The sequence below is a fragment of the Pongo abelii genome, chromosome 6 (genome assembly GCF_028885655.2).
Source record: "Pongo abelii isolate AG06213 chromosome 6, NHGRI_mPonAbe1-v2.0_pri, whole genome shotgun sequence".
Taxonomy (NCBI): Eukaryota; Metazoa; Chordata; class Mammalia; order Primates; family Hominidae; genus Pongo; species Pongo abelii.
Window position 1 is genome coordinate 8,353,545 of NC_071991.2, and position 7,382 is coordinate 8,360,926.

Below are 7,382 nucleotides of genomic sequence, written 5' to 3' on the forward strand. Positions count from 1 at the left end.
GGGATTTTTGCAGGGACTGTTTAAGGAGGGGCGGGGGTTATTTGCAGAGGTGAGGGACGGATGGAGAAACCAGCGAGTATGGGATAGTTCTCTGGGAGGGCTTGGATGGTCTCAGTTCTCCCCCCAACCTCTTTCCCACTCAGAATGCAGGAAAGACAGCTGAAACAAGGAGGAACCAGCTAGCACAGCCCAGCCTCTCTTCCAACCCCCAGCCCCTAGAAACAGGTTGTCCTTCAGTGCTTTTTTTTTTTTTAATTTTTTTTATTATACTTTAAGTTCTGGGATACATGTGCAGAACCTGCAGGTTTGTTACATAGGTATACACGTGCCATGGTGGTTTGCTGCAACCCATCATCTACATTAGGTATTTCTCCTAATGCTATCCCTCCCCTAGCCCCCCACCCTGCTACAGGCCCCTGTGTGTGATGTTCCCCTCCCTGTGTCCATGTGTTCTCATTGTTCAGCTCCTACTTATGAGTGAGAACATGCGGTGTTTGGTTTTCTGTTCCTGTGTCAGTTTCTTCAATGCTTTTGTCCAGTGAGTCATGTTTCTCCAGGGCATAAAACCCTAGATGGGCTGATTTTCAGTGTCCCTCAACCTCAGTGCAAGTGGAGCACATGCATTTGAGACTCCATCTGCCCCAGAGAACTTTCCTGAGCCCTGGAGTACAGGCTGTCAATGAATCCTAGGCTTCTGTCATCCCTTGCTGTCTATCTGCAAGGAATAAACCCACTTCATGTCACTTCTTGTACGTGGGTGGCCTATCTCACCGAACACAGACAAGTTGGTAAGCAGCGTGTGATGAACCTGCTTCCCACCCAGGGGTAGTGATCTATCCAGACATGAGCAGGATTGGGAAGCTCTAGGCCCGAACGGGGAAGGACAGGGAAGGTGGTTAGCAGAGCCCAGGGAGTGTTTGGGGCAGCCCAGCAGTAACTGTAGCTTCTAGAACCACAGCAAAACAGAGTGGTGATGGTGGTGGGTTGGGCATTGGCAATGGTGAAACTGTGCCTGTCGACTTTATGAAATTAATCAGGGAATATGAGAGGGGGCAAAGTAAAAATTTACCAAGTTCGCATCACATTCAGCATTCATCATGAGGTCAGCCTGCTCTCTGACCCACTTTGTTAGTTTCATGCCTATTGTTCTAGAATCATGTAGATCTTGTTAAAAGATTATAGTTCCCCTTAGCTACTCTGTGGATAACAACTTGAACCTTATGAAATGTTAAGTTTTGCCTTTGAGATATTCCTTCAGGTCCTGCATACTGTTGAAACTACTGACTTCAGTGGTCTCAGGGACCCTGCCAACACAAGCTGGTCTGAAAGATCCCACTGACATCAGTTGGTCCAAAGGATCCTACAAGAAGCTGATCCACCAAGGAATGCAGTTTCCACATCCTGATGCCTTCATCTCCCTCACCCCAATCAATCTACAACCCCAGTTCTCCAGCCTCTTGCCCTTTATGATCCCCTTAAAAACCCCAGCCCAGAACTTCTCAGGGAGACGGATTGGAGGGTCTCCTCCCATCTCCTTGCTTGGCGCCCTGCAATCATTAGACTCTTTCTCTGTTGCAAACCCTGTTGTCTCAGCATAATGAGCCTGTTACTGCATGGCGGGCATACAAACCTGGTGGTCCTATAACAATGGGGCAGGAATATTCTGACCTCTCTCCTCCAGCCCTCGGATCTGCCAGTGCCTTCCAATGGAGCCCGGGTCTACTGGTTAGCTATTGCCATGATGGTGCTGCTCACAAACAACCCTGATATTTAGTGGCTTAAAACAACAACCATTTATTCTCACACTCAGGGGTACACGGGTCATGGGGGCAGCTTGGCTTCACATAGCTCATATCTGATTCTCTGGCCAGGCTGGGTGCATCCTCCTCACACCAATGGCAGACCCAGCTGCACAAGCACATTTCAAGGCCTCTGATGCCTCATGTCCATTCATACCCTATGGGTCATAGCAAGCCTCATGGCCAAGCCCCAAAGTCATCGGGTGGTGACGTCCTCTCCACCTGCTACCAGGCTGTAGCAAGAATGTGAATGTGTATCTACCACAGAGGTGTACAGAACTGTGACCAATAAGTCAGTCGCTTATGGGGTGGGGTGAAGCAGCCCACAGATCCAGGCTCCAGAAGCTCAGGGAAGGTAGAGACTGGTGGGGCAAGTAGGCAGGAAGTAGGGCAGATCCCGTGTCTGCCTCTTCCTCGTCTCACCTCCTGCCCAGGTGAGTCTGCACCATCTCCTTCTCCCTGCCCCCAGCACATGCTGTCTACATTAGGACTTGGCATTGGATCCTCCAAGACCCTTGGTCAAATGCAGGGAAGGGTTAACTGGAGCAGTATGCTGAATCACAGTCAGAGAGAGACTTTTTCAAAGACTTGATAAATAAATTACTGCTCATGTTTAATTCAAGGCCCCTGCTGCCTGCAGAGAACACAGAGAAGAGGCGATCTTTCAATTAAAACAGTTCTGAGGGGCTTCTCCCCACTCTCCCAGGACCTTCCAGCCTCCCTGCTCTGGCCTGCGTGGTCCTGCAGTGCTCCTATGACAAGCTTAGAATAAAATGCAGACTCCTGATCCTAGCTGACGTCCCAGCCTCAGCCCCCGGCCATCCTCTTTTCTTATCTCACCATCCAAAAGTCCCTCAACTGGGCCACGTTTCTACGTTTCTATCAGAATCCGGTTTTCTTTTCTCCATAGCTCATAATCATTATGATACTTTCGTCTGTTTTCTCTTTCTTTCTTTCTTTCTTTCTTTCTTTCTTTCTTTCTTTCTTTCTTTCTTTCTTTCTTTCTTTCTTTCCTTCCTTCCTTCACAGGGTCTTATAGTGCAGTGCACAGGCTGTAGCGCAGTGGTGCAATCTTGACTCACTGCAGCCTCCAACTCCTGGGCTCCAATGACCCTCCCATCTCAGCCTCTTAAGTAGCTGGGACTACAGGCACCTGCCACCAAACTCAGCTAATTTATTTATTTATTTTTATTTTTTTGGTAGAGACAGGGTCTTACTCTATTGCTCAGGCTGGTCTCAAACTCCTGGCCTCAAGCAGTCCTCCTGTCTTGGCCTCCCAGAGTGCTGGGATTACAGGCATGAACCACTGCACCTGGCCTTCACTTGTTTCTTTATTGTGTGTCTTCCCCCACTAGAAAATTTCCTCCCTGTGGGCAGAAACTGAGCTCATCCTATTCCCTGCTGCATCTGCGGCACCCAGAACAGTGCTCAGTGCATAGTAGGTGCTCAACAAATATTTGTGGGTTGGGGTGAGAGGGCGAGAACATCTCCCCTAGAAGCCTTTTTTTTTTTTTTTTTTTTTCTGTCCAGGCTAAATACCCGCCAGTTCCTTCATTTTCCCTCTTAAGTCAGGAGGCTGAGCTCCAGGTTGGCCCCGTGCAGCTCTCTGAGCTTAGAGTTTCTGCAGAACAGCAAGAAAGCCAGAGAAATATGATGACATGTGTTTGCAAGGGACTGTAACAGACCAGTCCTGCACTGAGGCCTTTATAACGATGGATGGACCGTCTTGTATGATCCTCACCAGAGCCCATTTTATTTTATTTTATTTTATTTTATTGTTTATTGAGACAGAGTCTCACTCTGTCGCCCAGGCTGGAGTGCAGTGGCATGATCTTAGCTCACTGCAACCTCCGCCTCCCAGGTTCAAGTAATTCTCCTGCCTCAGCCTCCGAAGTAGCTGGGATTACAGGCAGCCACCACCACACTCAGCTAATTTTTGTATTTTTAGTAGAGATGGGGTTTTGCCTTGTTGGCCAGGCTGGTCTTGAACTCCTGATCTCAGGTGATCCGCTCGCCTTGGCCTCCCAAAGTGCTGGGATTACAGGCATGAGCCACCATGCCCGGCCAAGAGCCCATTTTATAGATGAACAAACAGAGGCATGGTGAGATAAAGTCATTTTCTCCAGGGCAGCACCCTCTGAAGAGTGATGGAGGTAGCATTTGAACCCAGGCCCCAGTGCTTTTGAAGCAAGCAGGCCAAGTCACTCTTCCAGAAGATGAGAGCTTTTTATAACCACAGAGGGTTGTGAAGTGAGAATGATCACATACCTTAGCCATCTGGCTTCAAAAATCTCAAGTGGCAAAAATCAGGCCCAGTGATAAAAGAAAGATCAACTCTTCTCCTTATGAGCTGATATCCAAATAATTTCTCAATCAATATTTTGGACTTGAAACTTCTTCTTCAGTTTTTGCCAAAAAAGAGACCCTGTTCCCAGTGCCTCATTCACTCTAAGAACAAGTCTCAGTGCTAGCATTCAGCATCCTTTACATGACTTAGTCCTCTAAGCAATATCACGTAGTGGATATTTTTAATCTCCATTTTCCCTATAAGAATTGAGGCTCCAAAAGATTCAGCAACCCGTGGCTGGGCGCAGTGGCTCACACCTGTAATCCCAGCACTTTGGGAGGCCAAGGCAGGCAGATCACCTTAGGTCAGTAGTTCGAGACCAGCCTGGCTAACATGGCGAAACCCCGTCTCTACTAAAAATACAAAAATTAGCCGGGTGTGGTGGCGGGCACCTGTAACCCCAGCTACTTGGGAGGCTGAGGCAGGAGAATCATTTGAACCCGGGAGGCGGAGGTTCTAGTGAGCTGAGATGGTGCCGCTGCACTCCAGCCTGGGTGACAGTGAGACTTTGTCTCAATTAAAATTTTTTTAAAAAGTTCAATAACCCAGTCACCCTGCTAGGGAGTGTTGGAGTCAGGAACTGAACCTCTGACCTTAGACTCCTGCCCTTTCTATTGTAATTCCACAGTGCCTGTATCAGTTGTAATTAACATCACTAACATTTAATAAGCACTTACTATGTGCGGGGCAGTGTGCTTAGCACTTATAGGTATTAACTCATTTGATCCCAGTTACAATCCTAGGAGGCAAATACTCTTTTTATTACCATTGTAAAGATGAGGAAATTAAGGTCCAGATGGATAAGGAACTGTTTAAAAATATAGGTTTTATTATTATTCAAGTATGATGAGGCCAACCAATCAGGAGAAGATTGCCATTGTATAAATAGTTTGTTACTCACAGATCCCAAGAGGAAAGGGGCCTGCCTCGCCACACAGGGCCATGTAGTGAAGCACTGGGGTTGGGCAGGAGGCAGAAGGACGGGGAAAAGCATGAACAAGAGCCTTTATTTTGTTTTATTTTATTTTGAGATAGGATCTTGCTCTGTTGCCCAGGCTGGACTGCAGTGGTGTGATCACAGCTCACTGCAGCTTGAACTCCTGGGTTCAAGTGTTCCTCCTGTCTCAGCCTCCCAAGTAGCTGGGACTACAGGCACGTACCACCCTGCCCAGCTAATTTTTTCACATTGTTTGTAGAGATGGGGTCTCACTGTGTTGCCCAGGCTGGTCTTGGACTCCTGGGCTCAAGTGATCCTCCTGCCTCAGCCTCCCAAAGTTCTGGGATTATAGGCGTGAGCCATCGCACCCAGCCTGTTGAGCAAGAGTCTTTAATGTGACCTCCTCTGGAGGGAACAGGCAAGGCAGAGTAAGAAGGCTTAGGACTGGTTATTCTGAAAATTTCAGAACCTAGGGCTCCGGAGTCTAGGGGCTGCCCATCATTGTCTGGTGCCTGGGCTTGGAATGATTAGGGCAGGGGAATAGTGGCCCAGAGTGTGAGAGTCCCACAGCGGAGGGGTGGGGCGGGTGCTCTGGAGTGGTTGGTTTGCATGTGAAAGGCAAGCTCAGAGGCCAGTACTTTACTATCCCTAGGAATTGAGGAGCCCTGGGAGGGGCGGTCTCTCCAAGGTCAGCAAGGCCTCCAGATGTCAAAGCATCTGAAACACATGATTGATACGGGAATTCATGCAACGTCACTGGGAACTTGAAACCTGGGTGAGCTCATCTCGGAGCCCTCACCCTGAGCTGCTATAGGATAAGATTTCCTCTCTGCAGCAAAATACTTGCTAATGCAACATGAGAAGAACTTAGGGGAAGTCACTGAGAATATCAACATACAAACAGGGGGCCAGCTGCAGCGGCTCAAGCCTGTAATCCCAGTGCTTTGGGAGGCAGAGGTGGGAGGATCACTTCAGGCCAGGAGTTCAAGACCCAGCCAGGGCAACATAGCAAGATGTCATCCACCTCATCTCTACAAAAAAATTAAAAATTAGCCATGCATGGTGCTGTGCCTCTGTGGTCCCAGCTACTTGGGAAGCCGAGGCGGGAGGATTGCTTGAGCCCAGAAGTTGGAAGCTGCAGTGAGCTCTGATTGTGCCACTGCACTCCAGCCTCAGCAACAGAGCAAGACCTTGTCTCTTAAAAAAAATATGAGGCCAGGCACGGTGGCTCATGCCTGTAATCCCAGCACTTTGGGAGGCAAGATTGGGTGGATCACCTGAGGTCAAGAGTTCAACACCAGCCTGGCCAACATAGCAAAACCTCGTCTCTACTAAAAAAAATACAAAAAGTAGCCGGGCGTGGTGGCGGGCACCTGTAATACCAGCTACTCCAGAAGCTGAGGCGAAAGAATCAGCATGAACCCAGGAGATGGAGGTTGCAGTTGGCCGAGATTGTGCCACTGCACTCTAGCCTGGGTGGCAGAGCAAGTCTCCATCTGAAAAAAAAAAAAAAAAAAAAAATATATATATATATATATATATATATATATACATACATGAACAGAGATGAGGCTGGGATACAGGCTGCAGGTGGGACCAGGGTGGAAGCCAGAAGGGCTGTTTCAGCTTTCTCCAGCCAGATGAAGTGTCCCTGAGAGGGCTGTCATGAGCTGGCACCCGTGTTAATTACACTGTTATTTCAATCTGGGAGAAAATCAGCAATACTTAATGGAAACTTGAACTCCCCCATCCAAAAGAGCCCAGATTGGATCAAATGGTCCCTGTCGCATGGCTGGGCCACATCTCAATTGTGTTCTGATGTGGAGCATCCCATTCGAACATCCGCATGATTTGGGATGCGCAGCTGGACGGGGAAGCACAGCCAGGATAAACAGCAACATCTGCTGGAAACTCCCAGGAGAAAAGCTCTCCTTTTGTTGCATATTAAGTCATTAAAACAACAAGAAAAGGAAAGAGGACTTTAATTTCCCACCATATGTGGACAATATTTTAATGCCAAGGTACCCGGCGAGATGGGTCCTGCCTTCGGCTGGCAGGCCTGGGAGGAGGGCCAGGCAGGGAGGGTTTGCCATGCACCTGAGCCAAGGATTTCCCTGCAGGGAGGATTTCAGGAGCCTGGGCTGGGTCTGCTCAACTCTGTCTTCCCGGTTTTCCTTTGCCTCCCCAGGACTAAGTCTCACTTAGAGCCCTGGGGATGCTACTGGGGTTTCGGACTCACACCTGCACTATTGTCTGAGACCCCCTTTGAGGCCGCGGTCATTTCTCTGAACCTGCCGCC